At 41.1% G+C, this 20,605-nt stretch overlaps 1 protein-coding gene across 1 annotated transcript in view; it reads right to left on the bottom strand.

The window, feature by feature from the left end:
• GINS3 (GINS complex subunit 3) overlaps positions 1-19,039 on the bottom strand; it is a 69,362-nt gene extending 50,323 nt beyond the window's left edge. Inside the window, exons 1-3 of the mRNA XM_077983778.1 lie at positions 18,489-19,039; positions 3,340-3,592; positions 3,155-3,222 (exon numbers count right to left, since the gene is read on the bottom strand). The gene's annotated coding sequence lies outside the window, so the exon portion shown is untranslated. The remainder of the gene's footprint in view (positions 1-3,154; positions 3,223-3,339; positions 3,593-18,488) is intronic.
• Positions 19,040-20,605: the final 1,566 nt, after the last annotated feature.

The raw sequence follows: 20,605 nt of genomic DNA, 5'->3' as shown, positions 1-20,605 counted from the left end.
AAGGAAAATATTCCTTACTCATTCTATGAGACCAGCATTAGCCTGATACCAAAACCAGATAGGAACACAAAATAAGAAAAGTACAAGCCACTATCTCTGATGAATATAGATGCAAAAGCCCTCAACAAAATACTAGTAAACTGAGCCCAACAGCACATCAAAAAGATAATACATACTGATCAAGTCATATTTATTCCAGGGATGCAAGAATGGTTTAACGTGTGCCAATCAATAAATATGATATATCATGTCAACAGAACGAAGGACAAAAACCATATGATCATCTCACTAGATGAAGAGAACACATTTGATAAAATTCAACATCCCCTCATGATGAAAACTCATAACAAATTAGGCATAAAAGAAACATACTTCAACATAATAAAGTCCACATATGATAAACCTGTAGCTAACATCCTACTGAAAGGATAAAAGCTGACAGCCTTTCTCTATGAACTGGAACAAGACAAGGATGCCCACTTCCACCATGTTATTCAACATAGCACCGGAAGTCCTTGCCAGAGCAATCAGGCAAGAGAAAGGAATAAAGTGCATCCATTTGGAAAAAAGGAAGTCAAAATATCCTTCTTTGCAGAAAGTACTTTTATATATAGAAAAACCCATCAAAAACTCAGAATTGATAAACAAATTTAGTAAAGTTGCAGGATACAAAATCAACTCATAACAATCAGTAGCATTTCTGGCTGGGCATGGTGGCTCACGCCTGTAATCCCAGCACTTTGGGAGGCCGAGGCAGGTGGATCACCTGAGGTCAGGAGTTCAAGACCAGCCTGACCAACATGGTGAAACCCTGTCTCTACAAAAATACAAAAATTAGCCAGGCATGATGGTGGGTGCCTATAATCCCAGCTACTCAGGAGGCTGAGGTAGAAGAATTGCTTGAACCCAGGAGGTGAAGGTTGCAGTGAGCCGAGATTGTGCCATTGCACTCCAGACTGGGCAGCAGGGTGAGATTATGTCTCAAAAAAAAAAAAAAAAAAAAAAAAAAAAAAAAAATCAGCAGCATTTCTATACACCAGTAATGAACTAGCTGAAAAAGAAATTGAGAAGAAATCCCCCATCTACAATAGATACAAAAAAGTGAATAAAATACCTGGGAATACGTTTAACCAAGGAGGTGAAAGGCCCCTACAAAGACAACTACAAAACACTGATGAAAGAAATTGAAGAGAACACAGACAAATGGAAAGACATCAGGTGCCCATGAATAAGAAGAATTTATATTATTAAAATGACTATACTACACAAAGCAATCTACAGATTCAATGCAATCCCTGTATAATACCAATAACATTCTTTGCGCATATAGAAAGAAAATTGTAAATTTTTCTGGAACCACAAACGACCTTGAATATTCAAAGCAATCCTGAGTAAAAAGAACAAAGCTGGAGGCATCACACAACCTGACTTCAAAATACGGCACAAAGCTATAGTAAACAAAACAGCATAATGTTGGAATAAAAGCAGACACATAGACTAGAAGAACAGAATAGAATACCCAGAAATAAACCCACCTGTTTACAGACAACTGGTTTTCAACAAAGGTGTCAAGAACATACACTGGGGAAAGCACAGTCTCTTTAATAAACGTGAAGTGCTGGGAAAACTGGATATCTATATTCACAAGAATGAAACTAGATCCCTGTCTCTCACTAGATACAAAAATCAACCGAGAGGGGATTAAAAACTTAAACGTAAGACTCAAAACTATAAAACTACAAGAAGAAAACATGGAGAAAATGCATTAGAACATTGGCCTAGAGCCTAGACAAAGGTTTTATGGCAAAGACTTCAAAAGCACAGGCAAAAAACAAAAAATAGACAAATAGGACTACATTAAACTAAAAAGCTTCTGTACAGCAAAAAAAAAAAAAAAATCCACAGAGTAAAGAGACAACCTGTAGAATGGGAGAAAATGTTTGCAAAGTATTCATCCAACAAGGAACTAATATCCAGAATATAGAAGGAACTCAAACAACTCAACAATAAAAACAAAAACAAAACAAAATAATCCCATTAAAAATTGGACAAAGACATTTCCGAACAGACATTTCTCAAAAAAAGACACATGAATGGCCAACAGATCTATGCAAAAATGCTCAACATCACTAATAATCAGAAAAATGCAAATCAAAACCACGATGAGGTAACAGCTCACCCCAGTTAGAATGGCTATTATCAAGAAGACGAAAAATAGCAAATGCTGGCGAGAATGCAGAGAAAAGGGAACTCTTATACACTGTTCGGGGAAATGTAAATTAGTACAGCCATTAGAGAAGACACTATGAAAACTTCTTAAGAAACAAAAAATAGAACTGCCATGAAATCCAGCAATCCTACTACTGGGCATTTACCCAAAGGAAAGGAAATCAGTATATCAAAGGGATACCTGCATCCTCATGTTTATTGTAGCACTATTCACAATAACCAAGATACGGAATCAACCTCAGAGTTCATCAATGAATGAATGGATAGAGAAAATGTGATACACACACACATGTGCACACACACACACTGGAATACTGTTCAGCCATTTGCAGCAGTGTGGATGAAACTGGAGGTTGTTATGTTAAGTGAAATAAGCCAGGCACAGAAAGATGTATATTGCATGTTCTCACTCATATGTGGGTGCTAAAAAAGTTCATCTCTCGTGGAAGTAGAGAGTAGAATGATGGTTACCAGTGGCCAGGAAGGGTTGTGGGGATGAAGAGAGGATTAATAGGTACAAATATACAGTTAGATGGGAAAAGTTCTAGTGTTCAATAGCACAGTATGTTGACTATACTTTATAACATATTGAATATTTCAAAATGGATAGAAGAGTTGAAATGTTCCCAACACAAATAAATAGTAAATGTTTGACTGGGCGTGTCTGTTTCTCCTTGGTGCCCAACACAGTGGCTGGAGCAGAGTACATTAATGGTCTAAAGATAAGAGGAGGCCAGGCATGGTGGCTCATGCCTGTAATCCCAGCACTTTGGGAGGCCAAGGCAGGCAGATTACCTGAGGTCAGGAGTTTGAGACCAGCCTTGCCAATATGGTGACACCTCAAATGCAAAAATCAGCCAGGCATGGTAGCGGGTGCTTGTAATCCTAGCTACTCAGAAGGTTAAGGCAGGAGAATTGCTTGTACCTGGGGGCGGAGGTTGCAGTGAGCTGAGACCGTGCCATTGTACTCCAGCCTGGGCAACAGGTGCGAAACTGCATCTCAAAAATAAAATAAAATAAAATAATATAATATAATATAATATAAATAAGAGGAAACACATGTTGAATGCCTACTGTACAGGTAGGCATTGAGCTAGGTCAAGATGGTACCTGTCATAATCTCGGTGCTCCTCTCCTCGAAAACAGCTCTGCCCTAGTCCTGTGCAGAGGGATCAGTCACTTTCCACACCATGAAACTCCACTCCTGGACCACTGATGCCCCAACCAGGGATGAGAGCCGATTCCAGAACACCCGAGTCCTGGAGGATCAGCAGGCTGCGAAGCGCCCCACTGCAGACGTTCCACCCAATCAGGGTTGATGGTGATTAGCTGGGCGTATCAGATTCTCTGCAGGGAATTTTAACTCGAAAATACAAGAGGAGACAGGGTTAGTGGCAAAAGCAGAAGATAGAAAGATGCATGGCAGGAGCCCATCAGGCACAGATTGCCATGAATAAACAGAAGCAATGAAGTAGAGAAAGGTGCAGAGTGAAGGAGGAGGTTGGATGGGAAAGGAGTGAGGATTGACCCAAACAAGGGCAGGTGGAGGGAAGAGGGAGGCGAAATACTCTGCTCTCAGAGCTGGGCTGCAATCTTACTACTACACGGGTCTCCATCAGGCCCAGCTGTGGCTGTTTCTGAGCAGTCTGGTAGGCAGGACCCGGCTAGGTGTATCTGATCTTTCTACTGCAGATGCCTTCATGATAAACCCCCAATAAATCACCTGATAAGCCTTCATGATAAGCTTCATAAGGCTTCATGATAAGCCTTCATGATAAGCTTCATAAGGCTTCATGATAAGCCTTCACATTAAACCCCAATAAATTGTCTTTGGTCCTCCAAATCCTGCCTAATACAGGGGCTCTACGTTGCCACCTGGGTTAAAATTTTCTCAGGCACTTGGAGGTGCCCAGGTATGAGATGGTCTGCAAGGTGGTGGAGCTGAGCTGTGAACTCAGTTTCATCAATTCCAAAGCTCGTGGTGGTGTGGCTCTCTTCATGGCAGCCTAATATCTAATGCCTTAATTGATAAGGTAACGAATAAAGCTGAGTCAACCACAGCCTCTTCCCAGGTTATGCAATGCAGGCTCTTATTCAACACAGGCTTAGTTTTTATAAATCATGTTTCCCTTTGCAGAAGACTGCAACTCTTCAGTAATCTTCAGGACCGTACCAGATGGTATCCTAACCCCTGTGTGTATGTAATCAGCTCAGTTCAACTTGGTGACAGTGATACAGGAGGCAACAAGGACAGAAAACAACTAGATCATGTTTATGGTGGTTGATATTGCATGATTAAGTCATTGTTCTGTCTGCCCTGAACCTCTTTCTCCCTCCTCTTTCTTGAAAATTAATGGCGTATTTATAATTGATGCATAATTGTATATATTTATGGGGTATCATTTGATGTTTCTGTGCATGTATACATTTGCATAATGATCAAATCAGGCTAATTACCATATCCATCACTTTCAACATTTGTTTCTTTGCGATGACAACATTCAAAATATTCTCTTCTAGCTATCTTGAAATATACACTACATTGTTTTTTGCTGTAGTCACCCTACTGTGTAATAGAACACCAGAACTTATTCTTCTTGTCTAACTGTAATTTTGTAGCCATTGACCAACCTCTTCTGGTACCCCTCCTTCTCTCTCTCTCCAGCCTCTGGTAAGCACTATTCTACTCTCTACTTCTATTAAATCAACTATTTAAGATTCCACATATGAGTGAGATCATGCAGTGTCTGTCTTTTTGTGCCTGGCTTATTTCAGTTAACATAATGTCCTCCGGGTTAATTTATATTGCTGCAAATGACAGGATTTCCTTCTGTTTTGTGGCTGAATAGTATTCCATTGTGTATATCTAGCACATTTATTTTATCCATTCATCTCTTGATGGACACCCAGGTTGATTCCATATCATGGTCATTGTGAATAGTGCTGCAATAAACATGGGGGTGCAGATGTCTCTCCATTGCACTGATTTCCTTTCCTTTGGATAAATTCCCAGTAACAGGATTGCTGGATCATATGGTAGTTCTATTTTTAATTTTCTGAGGAACTTCCATACTGTGTTCCATAGTGGCTGTACTAATTTACACATTCTGACCAACGGTGTATAAGCATTCCCTTTTCTCTGCATCCTCGCCAGCATTTGCTATTTTTTGTCTTATAATTTTATAACAGTCATTTAACTGGGATGAAGTAATATCTTATCATGGTTTTGATTTGCACTTCTCTGATGATTAGTGATGCTGAGCGTTTTTTCATATACCTGTTGGCCATTTGTATGTCTTCTTTGGAGAAATGTCTATTCAGGTCTTTTGTCCATTTAAAAAATCACATTATTTGGTGATTTTTGCTTTGAGTTCCTTATGTATTCTGGATATGAACCCCTTGTTAGATAGATAGTTTGCAAATACTTTCTCCCAATCTGTAGGTTGTATCTTCACTTTATTGTTTTCTTTGCTGTGCAGAAGCTTTTTAGTTTAAGGTAATCTCATATGTCTGTTTTTGTTGCCTGTGCTTTTGAGGTTTTATTTAAAAAAAAAAAAAAGCCTCACCCAGTTCAATATCATAAAGAAGTTCTTCTAGTAGTTTCTTCTAATAGTTCCTGGTCTTACATTTAACACTCTAGTCCATTTAGAACTGATTTTTGCATGAAGCATGCTTCTCTGTCCACACCAGCAATGTGGTTTGAATGGGAGCTGGCAATTGCAGACTCCAGATTCCTGGCTAGAGTTAAATTGGATCAGGAATGGATATCTGCTCTTTCTTCTCTCCTACATCCTGGGAAAATAATGATAGCCCCATCCTATTCACCTTTCATTAGTCCAGGCATGGACCAGTCAAAGGCCAGGCCAATCGGAGCACTTCTCTGCATTTGTCAACTTGGAGCTAATGAGGATGTTCAAATGTGTGGAGAATGTTCACTCCCTCCACTCCCTTCACTTCACTCCTTCCACCAAAAAAAAAAAAAAAAAAAAAAAAAAGTGGAAAAATCTATTTGTAACATAAAATTAATACCTTAATCATTTTAGATGTATAATTCAGTAGTGCTAAGTTCTGATTGTTTCACGTTGCTGTGTAAACAATCTCCAGAATTCTTTTCAGTTAGCAAAATGGAAACTCTGTACCTATTAAACAACTTCCCATTTCCCCTTCCCCTCAGTCCCTAGTAACCACCATTCTACTTTTTGTCTCTATGGATTTGAATACTCTAAGTACCTCATATGAGTGCAATCATACAAAATCCATAGTTTTGTAGTTCTCATTTACACTAAAAGAATGATTTTAAGAAAAGAAACTACTGAACTGAAATTGCTTACAGTTTATAAATTCTCTGAATATATTATAGTCTGATTAACTGCTGTAGGATGATCAGTCCTATTTTACTTTTTGGAATTTCCCAAATGAGCCACAGTAGACAGCTTCTTCATTAATCTTCATAATGGCTGTACCAGATGGTATCCTGAGTCCTATGTGGATGTAACCAGCTCAGTTTCAACTTGATTACAGTTCTGCTTCAGTGGCTGAATCTGTACACAAGCAGTTCTTCAGTGAGGACAATTTGCCCCCAGGGGACACCTGGTAATGTTTGGAGACATTTTTGGCCATCATAACTGGGGGACGGTGCTGCCGAACATCCTACTGTACACTCAGCAGTCCTCTTCAACAAGGAATTACCCAGCCAAAATGTCCACAGTGTCACAGTTGAGAAATCCTGATCTACACAGTAGTGATGTTTCTCTGCTTCACACTGACCACGATTTCCCAATCAAGGAATCACAGGGAACATAATGGAATTGAAAACATCTGCTTGTCCCGAAAAGAGACCTAGGAAGGTTCTAACTGCTTCAGTCTACAACCAACAAAAAGATTTCTGAACGGTCCTTCTCCCTGTTCAGTGATTCCAAAACTTCACCTTAGGTGACAGTTTTATAACCTTTTCCTATAACCTTTTCCTACATATTACTTTAAATTTGTGGCATTTTGTGATAGAAACCACAAATTGTACCAGTATTCTGACTTTTTTGGAGATATCTTTTTGGTTAGAATTCCTTCTTTTAGTCATTATGCAAGATTCAAACTCTCGGCTCTCAAGCAGTCTGGAAAATGAATATAATCCACAAATTTATTTCTTTGCAGCAAATATCTCCATATTAGTACCACCATGTAGCAATTAATCCAAAATATATAGTGCCCAGATAATTCTCTCTACTTGGTAGCCAACGTCTTGCGATAGAAATCGTCAAAATTCCAAGTACTAGTATTTCCCTGATTTCCCAGAAGAGGAAGTGAAACTAGGCATGTTAGATGTTATTTAACAGTCTAATTTAGGAGTAATCAAGAGAAGTCCCAGAATCTAATAAGCTAGTTAGCAACTAACTGAATCCCTGAGTTTAAGTTAGATACCTAGTGATGTAGTTAACTTCTCTGTATTGTTAAACAAAATTCCTGGGAGGCCATTGTTTTGGGCTGAGCTCCTACACTATGCCCCCAACAGACCAGACCAAACCAAAGTGGAATCACTCATGCTACATGCCAGTAATTAAACTGAAACATTAAGGAAGCAGGGAGATTCCAAACAGACCAGTTTCTCCTGAAAACAGGGGATTCCAGTCTATCTGAGTGAGCATAATAAGAAGGTTTCCTCTGCTTTAACCCTTCCAAAAAAGTAACCAGAAGTGACCTGATGTTAACCAATCAGTCCTTTTTTTCTTTTCTTGACACAGGATCTCCTTCCGTCACTCAGGCTGAAATGCAGTGGTGTGATCACGGCTCACTCCACCTCCCAGGCTCAAGTGATCCTTCCACCTCAGCCTCCTGAGTCGCTGGGACCACAGGCACATGCCATCATGCCCAGCTAATTTTTAAATTTTTTGTTAGAGACAGAGTCTCCCTATGTTGCCCAGGCTGGTCTCGAACTCCTGGGCTCAAGCCATCCTCCCTCCTTGGTCTCCCAAAGTGCTTGGATTACAGCATGAGCCACCATGCCCAGCCTCAAAGTGTTTTTATGTTTTGTTTCCTTGGTTTCCCTGTGACTTAGGGCAAGTACGGCTACCCCCTCTTAGGGGAGGGCACTAAAGGCCTGAGTGTCCTGTCTGAGGTCCTCAGTCACTCCAGGACAGAGGCCCAAACAGAAGCCAGATCTTGGGCTCTTAAAGTTGCCCTTTGTTCATCCTGAGGGCACAACTGCTCTGTTTACAGATTATCACATAGGGATTTTTTTAAAGTATAATTGGCTAAGTTTCTGCTTCAGATGCGAAAAAGAATCTGCCACCCAGGTGCCTGAAAGTGTGGTACCTGGGCAACTAAAGGGCTATGGGTAATCAGTTTATTCCCAGAGTTTGGGTTGGAAAAGCTCAAAGAGTATGATGAAAATGTAAGCAGTGTGTGCTAGACTTCTAGACTGTCTGTGAAATCAGCAAAATCTCAGAAAAGCACAGAAAACACAAAAGACTTTAAAGAGGTGCATCCTCTCTGCCCTTGGTTTCCATTTGAGCTGTCATTCAAGGGCAGCCCTCTGTAGAGAAACGGCCCTGGACTCAGTGAACAGCAAGGTTTAGGGAAGCACAGTCCCTGAATGATCGACCTGGCGGTCGCTTGCCTTGTATTCTTTTGGGAGTTAAAAATCTTTCTAAAAGGTGCTGGGTGACTTGTGCCTTTGTGATTTGTTTGGTGGTGCTCTGAAAATTCCTTGTCTCCGTTCCTAATTTTAGAGCCAGCAGCTGTCACTGCTTTGTTCTAACAAGTCAGTAATTTTCCATTCCCCTTGCTTCCTCGGATTCCCTTTCTATATCTAATCACTCACTTTGCAGGGGCTTCTCACTTAAAAGTTTTTATTATTAATTAATTTTTAAATTTATAATTGGACTTTGTCTTTTTTTTCCCCCCCAAAGAAGGATGTGCATGTCACATATTCTGTCATTTGGTATTTTGTTATTTCTGTGAGTTAGTAATTGCTTTTATTTTATTTATTTCTGTATTTTTAGTAGAGACAGGATTTTGCCATGTTGGCCAGGCTGATCTCGAACTCCTGACCTCAGGTGATCCTTTTGCCTCAACTTTCCAAAGCGTTGGGTTTACAGGCATGATCCACCGTGCCAGGCCTAGTAAATATTTTAAAGAGTTAAAGTATTACCTTTTATTTTACCTGTATACATTGTACAGATATAAACCTTACAGTGTGTGATAGACATAAAGTTTTACCATGAAATGTTATGGCATTCAGTGGTTTTTGTTTGTTTGTTTTGTTTTTGTTTTTTGTTTTGAGATGGAGTCTCACACGATCGCCCAGGTTGGAGTGCAGTGGTGCGATCTCAGCTCACTGCAAACTCTGCCGCCCGGGTTCACGCCGTTCTCCTGCCTCAGCCTCCCAAGCAGCTGGGACGACAGGCGCCCGCCACCGTGCCCGGCTACATTTTTTTGTATTTTTAGTAAAGACAGGGTTTCACCGTGTTAGCCAGGATGGTCTCGATCTCCTGACCTCGTGATCTGCCCGCCTCGGCCTCCCAAAGTGCTGGGATTACAGGCGTGAGCCACCGTGCCTGGCCGCCATTCAGTGTTTTTTATCTTCACAGCATCAGGGTTGCTTTCGATTGTTTCTTATTTGGCCACTTATTTATTTTTAGGATTCCATGGGTACCAACAGAATTCCTTGAAGGTGTTTTGCAGGTGGTATCATAACTTTATTTTTCTATTTTAATTTTGCAGTAGTCTGGGATTTGCTTCATATTAATCCAGATGGAGGGGAAGGGGATGTGGGTTAATGAAACAAGACTGGCCATGGTAACTGTTGACGTGGATCGTGGGAGCAAGGTGGTCCATTATACTACTCTGTCTACCTTTGGGTATGCTGGAAGTTTTCCATTATAAAAAGCTTTGAAGATTTTTCCATCAAGATTATTTCTAATAATCTTCCTTTAATAAAGATAAACTCATTGTACAAATATTGCCATCTATAGGTGGAAAATATATTTGTTTTCTTTTGATTTGGATAGGCTGCAACATCAAAAAAAGGAAAAAAATTATTGTAATCTTGATCTCTAACCTAGTGACTCTGAAATGTTATTACTGTTACTACTCTTTTCTGAAAACTCGCCATTAATATGAATCGCTAGGTATAACGCACATAAATTTCTTTATAATATCTGTTCTATGTATCAGTCAAGTTTGTGTTTGAAAAAGGTCAAATTACATTTTAGTGTAAAGGCTCAGGACTTTTTAAAAAATGACTTGTGATTTTTGAAGGTTTGAAAACTCCAAACCAGAATATAATTTAAAAATGTAGTTTTGACCCTTTACATATTTTTGATGACTTGAGAATGTATCTGTATTTTAAGTCTCATGTTCATGTGAACTTGACATTTTCACACAGGTCTACAGAACAGAAGGTCGCTGCTTTCAAATTTGGGGAAAATGTAAGAGAAATTTCTTTAAATCATATACGGTAGACAAAGATACCTTTATGAATACCAGAAACAAGTGACAAAAATAAATACGTTAGGGGTTAAGCAGAATGTTCTGGATATCGAACTTGAAGCTTATGAGCATTCTTTGTTTGTTTGTTTGTTTGTTTGTTTGTTTTAGATGGAGTCTCACTCTGTCACCCAGGGTGGAGTGCAGTGGCGCAATCTCAGCTTACTACAATCTCCACCTCCTGGTTCAAGCGATTCTTGTGCCCGGGTTCAAGTGATTCTCGTGCCTCAGTCTCCTAAGTAGCTGGGACTACAGGTGCATGCCACCATACCTGGCTAATTTTTGTATTTTGAGTAGAGATGGGGTTTCATCACATTGGCCAGGCTGGTATTGAAATACTCACCTCAAGTGATCCGCCCACCTCGGCCTCCCAAAGTGCTGGGATTACAGGCGTGAGCCACCTTGCCCGGCCTAAAGCGTGTGATCATTCTGATACCAAGATAAGCCCAGAGTTGCCATCAGAGCATATTTCAGGACTCCCTTCTTGTCCTGTGGTTACAGTTGCATGTTCACTCAATCCTCCATTGTATTTTGAAGAATAAATTGTACTTTACATAGTTGTGCCTTTCAGATACAATTTATAATACAGTTGGGCCTATTAAAATTCCAAGAGTAACAACCTTTTCCAAGATGACCTTGCCCAACATTTTTGTCTTATTAATTGTGTCTGTAGGACCACATCTGCCCCCTTCTGCTCTGACAAGGTATTCTGAGGACAGAGTTGCACTCAGTGATGAAAACATGTTACACGGATCCTGTAAGCCAAATCTGTTGACCAGGAGAGTTGGGACACATACTTTCACATTTTCTGGAACAACTTATACTTTCTGGAAAACCTATATAACTGGCTGGCCCAGGCTCTCTTATTAGAATTTCTAATATTTTAGGGTGACAGCCCGTTTTAAGGGACCACATCATACTATCAGACTGTCAGGTCTTCTTGGATGTGATACCAACAGCAGGCAACAAAAGAAAAACAGGTAAATTGGGCTAAAATAAAAATTTTAAACTTTTGTGCATCAAAGGATGCTATCAACAGAGTGAAAAAGAAATTAATGAAATGGAAGAAAATGTCTGCAAATCGTATATCTTAAAAGATGTTAATATTCAGAACATTTTTAAAAAACCACTATGACTCAACAACACAAAAAAACCAAGTAACCAGACTTAAAAATGGACAAAGGACTTCAATTGATATTTCTCTAAAGAAGACATAGACACATACCCATTTAGCACATGAAAAGAGGCTTGGTGTCATTAACCATTAGGGAATGCAAATCAAAACCACAATGAGATATCGCCTCACACCCATTAGGAGGTCTATTATAGAAAGAAAAGAAAACAGACAAACAAGAAAAACTCAACACAGAATACAAGGGTTGATGAGAAAGTGGAGAAATTGGAAGCCTTGTGGGCTGCTGGTGGGAGTGTGAAATGATGCAGCTGCTGTGGAAAACAAGATGGCAGTTCCTCAAAAAATTAAACATAGATTTACCATATGACCCAGCAATTCCACTTCCGGGTATATACCCAACAGAGCTGAAACAGATTGGGACTGGAACAGATACTTGTAAACCAATGTTCATAGCTGTAGTATTCACAAATAGCCAAAAGGTAGAAGCGACCCTAGTTGAATGAATGGATAAACCGAATGTGGTTTATAAGCACAATGGAACATTATTCAGCTTTAAAATAGAAGGAAATTCTGACACATACTACAACATGGATAAACCTTCAGGATGTTATGCTAAGTGAAATAAGCCAATCACAAAAAGGCAAATAGTGTATGATTCCACTAATATAAGGCACCTAGAGTAGTCAAATTCACAGAGATAAGAAGAAGGATGGTGGCTGCCAGGGGCTGGGGAGAGGGGGAATGAGGAGTTAGTGTTTAATAGATGCAGAATTTCAGTTTCACAAGATTAAAAAGTTCTGGAGATGGATGGTTGTGATGACTGCACAATTCTGTGAATGTCCTTAATGCTACTGAACTATACACTTAAGGTGGTTAAAATGGTAAATATCATGTTATGTAAATTTTACAACTAAAAATAAAATGAATTTTAAAATGTAAAATAACCTTGAACAAAATTTGCAAATAAAAAATATTGGTTGTTGAAAAAGGACTGATTTTTGGGAGAGACAACTTCTAAAATAAATGTTCTAAATAAATGTTATTTATTTTAGAAGTTAATACTTACCATGTTAATTCTTATCAATTTTGAGACAATGCTTTTTAACAGTATCCTCAGAATTTCTCTATGTGCCTAGCTGTGTACCAGATACTGCTGCGGATGGTGTAGGTACATGAAAGATTAGCTTAGCCTTCCAGGAGAGACAATCTTCGTGGGAAAATAAGATGTGTATAAAAAAAGTGAGTAACCAGAAAAGACTGCATGACACTAAACTTCACATGAGTGATAGAGATAATAAGTTTAAGAGAGAAGAGAAGGCTGGGGTCAATGGATTATGCCTGTAATCCCAGCACTTTGGAAGGCCGAGGTGGGCAGATCCCTTGAGGCCAGGAGTTTGAGACCAGCCTGGTCATCATGGTGAAACCCTGTCTCTACTAAAAACACAAAAATTAACCGGGTGTAATGGTGGGTGCCTGTAATCCCAGCTACTCTGGAGGCTGAGGCAATGAGAATCGCTTGAATCTGGGAGGCAGAGGTTGCAGTGAGCCGAGATCACAACATTACACTCCAGCCTGGGCATCAGAGTGAGACTGTCTCAAAAAAAGAAAAAAAAAAAAAAAAAAAGAAAGAAGAAGAAAAAAAGTTCCCCAGGGCCGGGCGGGGGGAATGAAGGGGAGTGCTGTCTGGGGGGAAAAAGGACCTAAAATTTGGAAGTGTGACAAATCTTGACATTGCTGTGAATTTACATAATGTAGTGCAGAAAGTAACAAATACCGTAAGAAAGCCGAGAAGTAATAAAGACAGCTAAATACTGGCACCCGAGTGGCCACGCAAATCAATGGGACAGACTAGAGGGCTCACAAAAACCCAAAAGATGATTGTTTTTTGATAACATGGCGTTTCAAATCAGTAGGAAAAGGTAGATTATTTACTAAGTGGGTTGGGAAATTTTTATGTTGAATTCCAATGTACTCTTCACACCCAAATATGTTCCAAACGGAGCAAAAATTTCAATACAGTAAAACCATTAAAAGTACTTGAAAAAATGTTAGAAAAAAAGAGTGTTTTTAAAATCTTGAAGTCAGGAATATTTTTCCAAGCTAGATTAAAAATCAAGGAGCCTTAAAAAAAAAGTGATAAATTTTACCATATAAAGGTTAAAACATATGCACAGGAAAAACTTATATCACAGATTTATGGTATAAACTATACATTTATGTATATTTAGAGACAGGGCATCACTCTGTCACCCAGGCGGGTAGCCATACTCACTGCAGTGAGTTTGAGGTCATTGCAGCCTCAAATCCTGGGCTCAAGCAATCCTCCTACCCCAGCCTCCTGAGTATCTTTGACTACAGGTGCATGCCACCACACTCGGCTAATTTTTAAAATCTTTTTATTTTCATTTTAGAGACAGGGTCTCAAACTCCTGAGATTACGGGGATGAGCCCCTTTACTCACCCTTAAATAAATATATATTTTTTAGGCTGGGCACAGTGGCTCACGCCTGCAATCCCAGCACTTTGGGAGACCAGGGTGGGCAGACTGCCTGAGTCCAGAAGTTTGAGAAGAGCCTGGGCAACATGGCAAAACCCCATCTCTGTGAAAAATAAGAAAAGTTAGCTGGGTATGGTTGCGAAAGCCTGTAGTCCCGGCTATTCAGGAGGTTGAGGTGGGAGGATCGCTTGAGTCCAGGAGGTGGAGGCTGCAGTGAGCTGTGATTGCACCACTACAACCCAGCCTGGGTGATAGAGTGAGACCCTGTCTCAAAAATTAAATAAATAAATAAATAAATATTTTTTAAATGGCATGATCTATTTTAGAGTTTATTTAATACATAATCAGTTCCTATTGATTAATAAGTTCAACAAATCAATAGAAAAATGGACAAAGTGCAAGAATAAGCAGACCCAGAAAAAGAAGCAAAAATGGCTTATGATGTCTGACTGAAAAAAAAAGGCTTATAAATTCTTACTGAAAGAAAAAAATAGCTTTTTTTTTACGTATCAGAATGGCAAAGATAGAGACGTCAATGATACATGGCATGAGGGGGACAGACACTCATATATTGACTGCAGAAACCAGTGGGTTTGGACTCTGGTCTGGGAAAGGTAGTTTTAATACAATTTTTTTTTTTTTTTTTTTTTGTTTGAGACGGAGTCTCTCTCTGTTGCCCAGGCTGGAGTGAAGTGGTGTGATCTCGGCTCATTGCAAGCTCTGTCTCCCGGTTCACGCCATTCTCCTGCCTCAGCCTCATGAGTAGCTGGGACTACAGGCACCCGCCACTACACCCAGCTAATTTTTTGTTATTTTTAGTAGAGATGGGGTTTCACCATGTTAGCCAGGATGGTCTCCATCTCCTGACCTCGTGATCCACTTGCCTCGGCCTCCCAAAGTGCTGGTATTATAGGCGTGAGCCACCGCACCCGGCCTTTAATACCATTTTTAATATGAGGGAGAGGAAGAGAGATTTCGAATGAGAGGAAGTTCCAGCACTGTGTGGAAGGAAGACAGTCACCTTAATTGGGTTAATTGAGGGAGATCTTGTAGGGATGTTGTGGGGAAAACATTGAACTAGGCCTGGAAAAATGGGAGGTTTTGAGAAGAAGAGAGGAAGAGCTTCTGAGTTGGAAACAATGTCTACCTTAAATTCTACATTTTCTTTTTCTTTTCATTTTTTTTTTGTCTGAGACAGAGTCTTGCTCTGTCACCCAGGCTGGAGTGCAGTGGTACGATCTTGGCTTACTGCAACCTCTGCCTCCCAGGTTCAAGCGATTCTCCTGCCTCAACCTCCCAAGTAGCTGAGATTACAGGCACCTGCCACCACACTCAGCTGATTTTTGTATTTTTAGTAGAGATGAGGTTTCACCATGTTGGCCAGGCCGGCCTTGAAATCCTGACCTCAGGTGATCTGCCTGTCTCGGCCTCCCAAAGTGCTGGGATTACAGGTGTGAGCCACTGCACCCGGCGTAAATTCTACATTTTCAACAACTGAATCAAGCTGGGAAGTTGAAAAGCTCTTTTATTAAACAGAGTAGGGCCATGAAAACAACAGAATATTCCAAAATCTCACCATTCTTTTGGTTTTCAGATCACAGGAACTAAGTTCTGTGAGCACCCAAAAAAAGAACTCTCTAGGAACTTGGTCATAAAAAGTTCCAAGGCAATTTCCGATGTGCGTGGTCCCTCCAGTCTTGATCCCTTGGGATGCAATGGGAAAAACTCCTAACTAAATACCAGATCAGCTGCCTCTAGCCACAGCTGTGCTACCAAAGGTGGCGCAGGTGACTCGCCAACCCCCACTTCTGCAAACTGAGGGAACTGGACCATCTGAGCTCTGTCCTTTCCAAACCAGAATTATCCATTGTGTGCTTGACCACCTGTTGTCAGGGCTACAGCAGAAACAGTGACTGCGGTTTTCCTGGCGGCAACAATATGGAGCGCAATCCAGGTTTGAGGAAAAGGAAGGAAAGGAGAGAAGGAGCACTCTGCAGGCTATTATTCTTTTCTATTTTTTGAGACAGAGTCCCGCTCTGTCACCCAGGCTGGAGTGCAGTGGTGCAATCTCGGCTCACTGCAATCTCCACCTCCCAGGTTCAAGAGATTCTTGTGCCTCAGCCTCCCAAGTAGCTGGAATTACAGGTGTATGCCACCATGCCTAGCTAATTTTTGTATTTTTAGTGGAGAGGCGGTTTTGCCATGTTGGCCAGGCTGGTCTCGAACTCCTGACCTCAAGTGATCCACCCACTTTGGCCTCCCAAAGTGCTAGGATTACAGGCATGAGCCACCACGCCCAGCCGCAGACTTTTATTCTTTCTTTTTTTCTTTTTTTTTTTTTTTTAGATAGAGTTTCACTCTTGTGGCCCTGGCTGGAGTGGCACGATGTTGGCTCACTGCAACCACCACCTCCCGGGTTCAAGCGTTTCTCCTGCCTCAACCTCCCAAGTAGCTGGGATTACAGGCACCTGCCACCACATGTGGCTAAGTTTTTTTTTTTTTTTTTTTGTATTTTTTAGTAGAGACAGGATTTCATCATGTTGGCCAGGCTAATCTCAAACTCCTGACCTCAGGTGATATGCTCACCTCGGCCTCCAAAAGTGCTGGGATTATAGGCATGAGCCACCACGCCGGCCCACAGAATATTATTCTAAGTGTAGTAACTCAGGAATGGAACACTAAACATCATATGTTTTCACTCATAAGTGGGAGTTAAGCTATGAGGATGCAAAGGCATAAGAATGATACGATGGACTTTGGGGACTCTGGGTATGGGGGAAGGGTGGAAAGGAGGTGAGGGATAAAAGATTACAAATTGGGTTCAGTGTATACTGCTCGGGTGGTGGGTGCACCAAAATCTCACAAATCACTACTAAAGAACTTACTCATGTAACCAAATACCACCTGTTCCCTAAAAACATATGAAAATAATTTTTTTCTTTCCACAGTGGGGAGCAGCCCCACCCTGTCCGTTAGAGAAGGACAGAATTCTCCCCTGGGAGAAAAGTCTGTATGAGACAAGCAGATGTCCATTGTCTGTTCACATGGAAATCCTTCTCCATCCAGGCATTTCCTCCAGCTCAAAACTGTTCTGTAACTTCGTGGATGTTGGGCGATCACATTGCCAGGTGTGTTCCTGAAAACTCATCTGTGCTATAAGTAGTGAGGCCTATTTTCATCTTCCCAAACAAAAGAGTTGAGGGTCGTGTGTCGGTCATCTTTCAAAAATAGTTGTGGGCTGGGCACCATGACTCATGCCTATAATCCCAGCACTTTGGGAGGCTGAGGTGGGAGGATTGCTTGAGCCCAGGAGTTTGAGACCCTATTTCTACAAAAAATAAAAATAAAAGTTGCCAGGTGTTGTGGCGCACACCTGTAGTCCTCACTCCTTGGGAGGCTGAGGTAGGAGGACTGCTTGAGGTAGGAATTCAAGGCTGCAGTGAGCCAAGACTGCACCGCTGCACTCCAGGCTGGGCAACAAAGCAAGATACTGTCTCTTTATAAATTAGTAAATAATTATGATTACAGTTTTCCACACTGAAGCTTGGATTTCTTGGACTTCCATTTAGAATTCAAGCTTACCAACACAAATTTTTGAGAACATCTTCAAATGGATTAACAAGGCTTAAACGCCATCTATGTCAAGAGCTTTATCTTTGTCAACTTGATTTATTTTTCGAGCTAAGAGACTTGGAGTTTAAATTCCAGCTGCCTCTTTGTGCCACCTGACACCTCTGGGCCTCTGTAACAGCAGTTTTAGAGGGTTGGTTGGTTTACTTTTTTGGTTTTTCTGTTTGTTTGTTTGAGACTGGGTCTCACTCTGTCTCCCAAGCTGGAGTGCAATGGCATAATCTTGGCTCACTGCAACCTCTGCCTCCCAGGTTCAAGTGATTCTCCTGCCTCAGCCTCCCAAGTAACTAGGACTACAGGTGTGCACCACCATGCCTGGCTAATTTTTGTATTTTATTTTTTAAGTAGAGACAGGGTTTTACCATGTTGGCCAGGCTGGTCTAGAACTCCTCACCTCAAGTGATCCACCCACCTTGGCCTCCCAAAGTGCTGGGATTACAGGTGTGAGCCACTGCACCCGGCCTGGTTGGTTTGCTTTTAAAGCAACAGACTTTCCATCGCATGAAATCTTACCTTTGAGCTCCAAGACAAAACCGGTGCTAAGGCTGGAAACGGCCCTGTTTAGTCTCCTGGGTTCACTCAGGTCTGTAAGAGGCTGCAAGGGAAGCCAGAGAGTGGCTAGAAGCCCAAGTTTCAGAGATGAGGAGTTAACGCTCCAAACTGTCACCCAGCGAGGGTGACACCTCCTGCATGGCCCATTGACTGTGACAGTTCATTTCACAGAAAGGATGAGTTTGCCACTTTGCCTCATTGGAAATGCAGCCGATGAAAAAGTCACCTGACGTCAATGAAGAAAAGGCACCGAAACAAACAGCTAACACGTTAATTAAAGTTTTAACATTTGCAACAAGTTGACAAAAACAAGCAGTTTTTTCTTTCTTTCTTTTCTACAGCAGTTACTCCTATAAACAGTGATCAGAAACCAGGCAAAGCGCTTTGACTTTTGAGCACGTTTCTCTTGCTGTTTGCAAATAGTTTCTCCGCCAAGGAATCGTCAGCATAGAAATCATTTACCTTAATTTTCTTGAGTGCCACGTTCAGGCGGCTTGAGGAAGCGTCAATATAGAATGTGGCGAGCAAGATCGCCCCCTGTCGGCAGAAATGATCATCGCACGGAAGCACCAGTGTGGTATTTGGTTGACGGGACTGCTTGGGTGGGAAGGAAATATTTAACTTTCTTGGGCAATGCATGGGTGACGACGTTTATGCGTTCACCACAGGAAACGACTGAGAGCTTCACACTCACCCAGTTGAGAAGAAAAATGTTCCCATGTCTACTGCAACTGTCCTGGAATTCTCTGTACCTCTGGAGTGAGGTGTGTTGTTCAGTGAATGATACTTTAAATAATAATATTTTTATTATAATAACATTTAAAATATTACATTAAATATTAATGTTTAATAAAATATTAAATATTCTATCACATTATAAATAATATTTTAAATAATATATAAAACAACATTTTAAATAATATATTTTTAAGCTCATCTTCTTGGGAAATAGAAGCTCTAAAAAGACGTTTTATTGGAGATCGAGACCATCCTGGCTAACACGGTGAAACCCCGTCTCTACTAAAAATACAAAAAAATTAGCCGGGCGTGGTGGTGGGCGCCTGCAGTCCCAGGTACTCGGGAGGCTGAGGCAGGAGAATGGTGTGAACCTGGGAGGCGGAGTTGCAGTGAGCCGAGATTGCACCACTGCACTCCAGCCTGGGTGACAGAGCGAGACTCCGTCTCAAAAATAAAAATAAAAGTAAAAGAAGACATTTTATAGATTTATGGTTTATTGAATTTTCTTTTTTTTTTTTTTTTTCCGAGATGGAGTGTCACTCTGTCACCCAGGCTGGAGTGCAGCAGTGCGATCTAGGATCCCCGCAACCTCCCCTCCCGAATTCAAGCGATTCGCTGACTTAGCCCCCCGAATAGCTGGGACTACAGGCACGTGACACCACACCCGGCTAATTTTCGTATTTTCAGTAGAGATGGGGTTTCACCATGTTGGCCAGGCTGGTCTCCAACTCCTGACCTCAAGTGATCTGCCCACCTCAGCCTCCCAGAGTGCTGGGATTACAGGCGTGAGCCAATGCACCCGGTGTATGGTTTATTCAATTTGAAAGAGCAATCCAACACATAACTTCTTTTACAAAACATGTTGCTTTGAAGGCCACTGGAGTAACTAGCCCCCTCATATGGGAATAATATGTCGGTAATGGCCAGTTTTTACCCAGCACTGTTTCTACCCAGGGCCAGACTCTGTGTTGTGAACACAAGGATATTCGCCACGTCCCTCACCTCGAAGACTGCCAACCTAGCAGTTAGCTTACAGCATGTTCTTTCTATTTGTAAAACATGCCCAGTGACTATCTCTTACATCCTTGTCATTCTGAGTGATTGCAGCATTTATGAAGTCCGGTAGGTCATTATTTTCCAACGGATGTTTTTTCTTTTTCTTTTTTTTTTTTTTGAGACAGGGTCTTCTTCTGTTGTCCAAGCTGGAGTGCCGTGGTGCAATCTCAGCTCACTGCAACCTCCGCCTCCTAGGTTCAAGCGATTCTCTTACTTAGCATCTCAAGTAACTGGGACTTCAGGTGCGCGCCACCATGCCTGGCTAATTTTTGTATTTTTAGTAG

The sequence above is a fragment of the Macaca mulatta genome, chromosome 20, assembly GCF_049350105.2.
Source record: "Macaca mulatta isolate MMU2019108-1 chromosome 20, T2T-MMU8v2.0, whole genome shotgun sequence".
Lineage (NCBI taxonomy): Eukaryota > Metazoa > Chordata > Mammalia > Primates > Cercopithecidae > Macaca > Macaca mulatta.
Note: the sequence above shows the minus strand (reverse complement) of the source record. Positions and strands in the feature narration are given on the sequence as shown.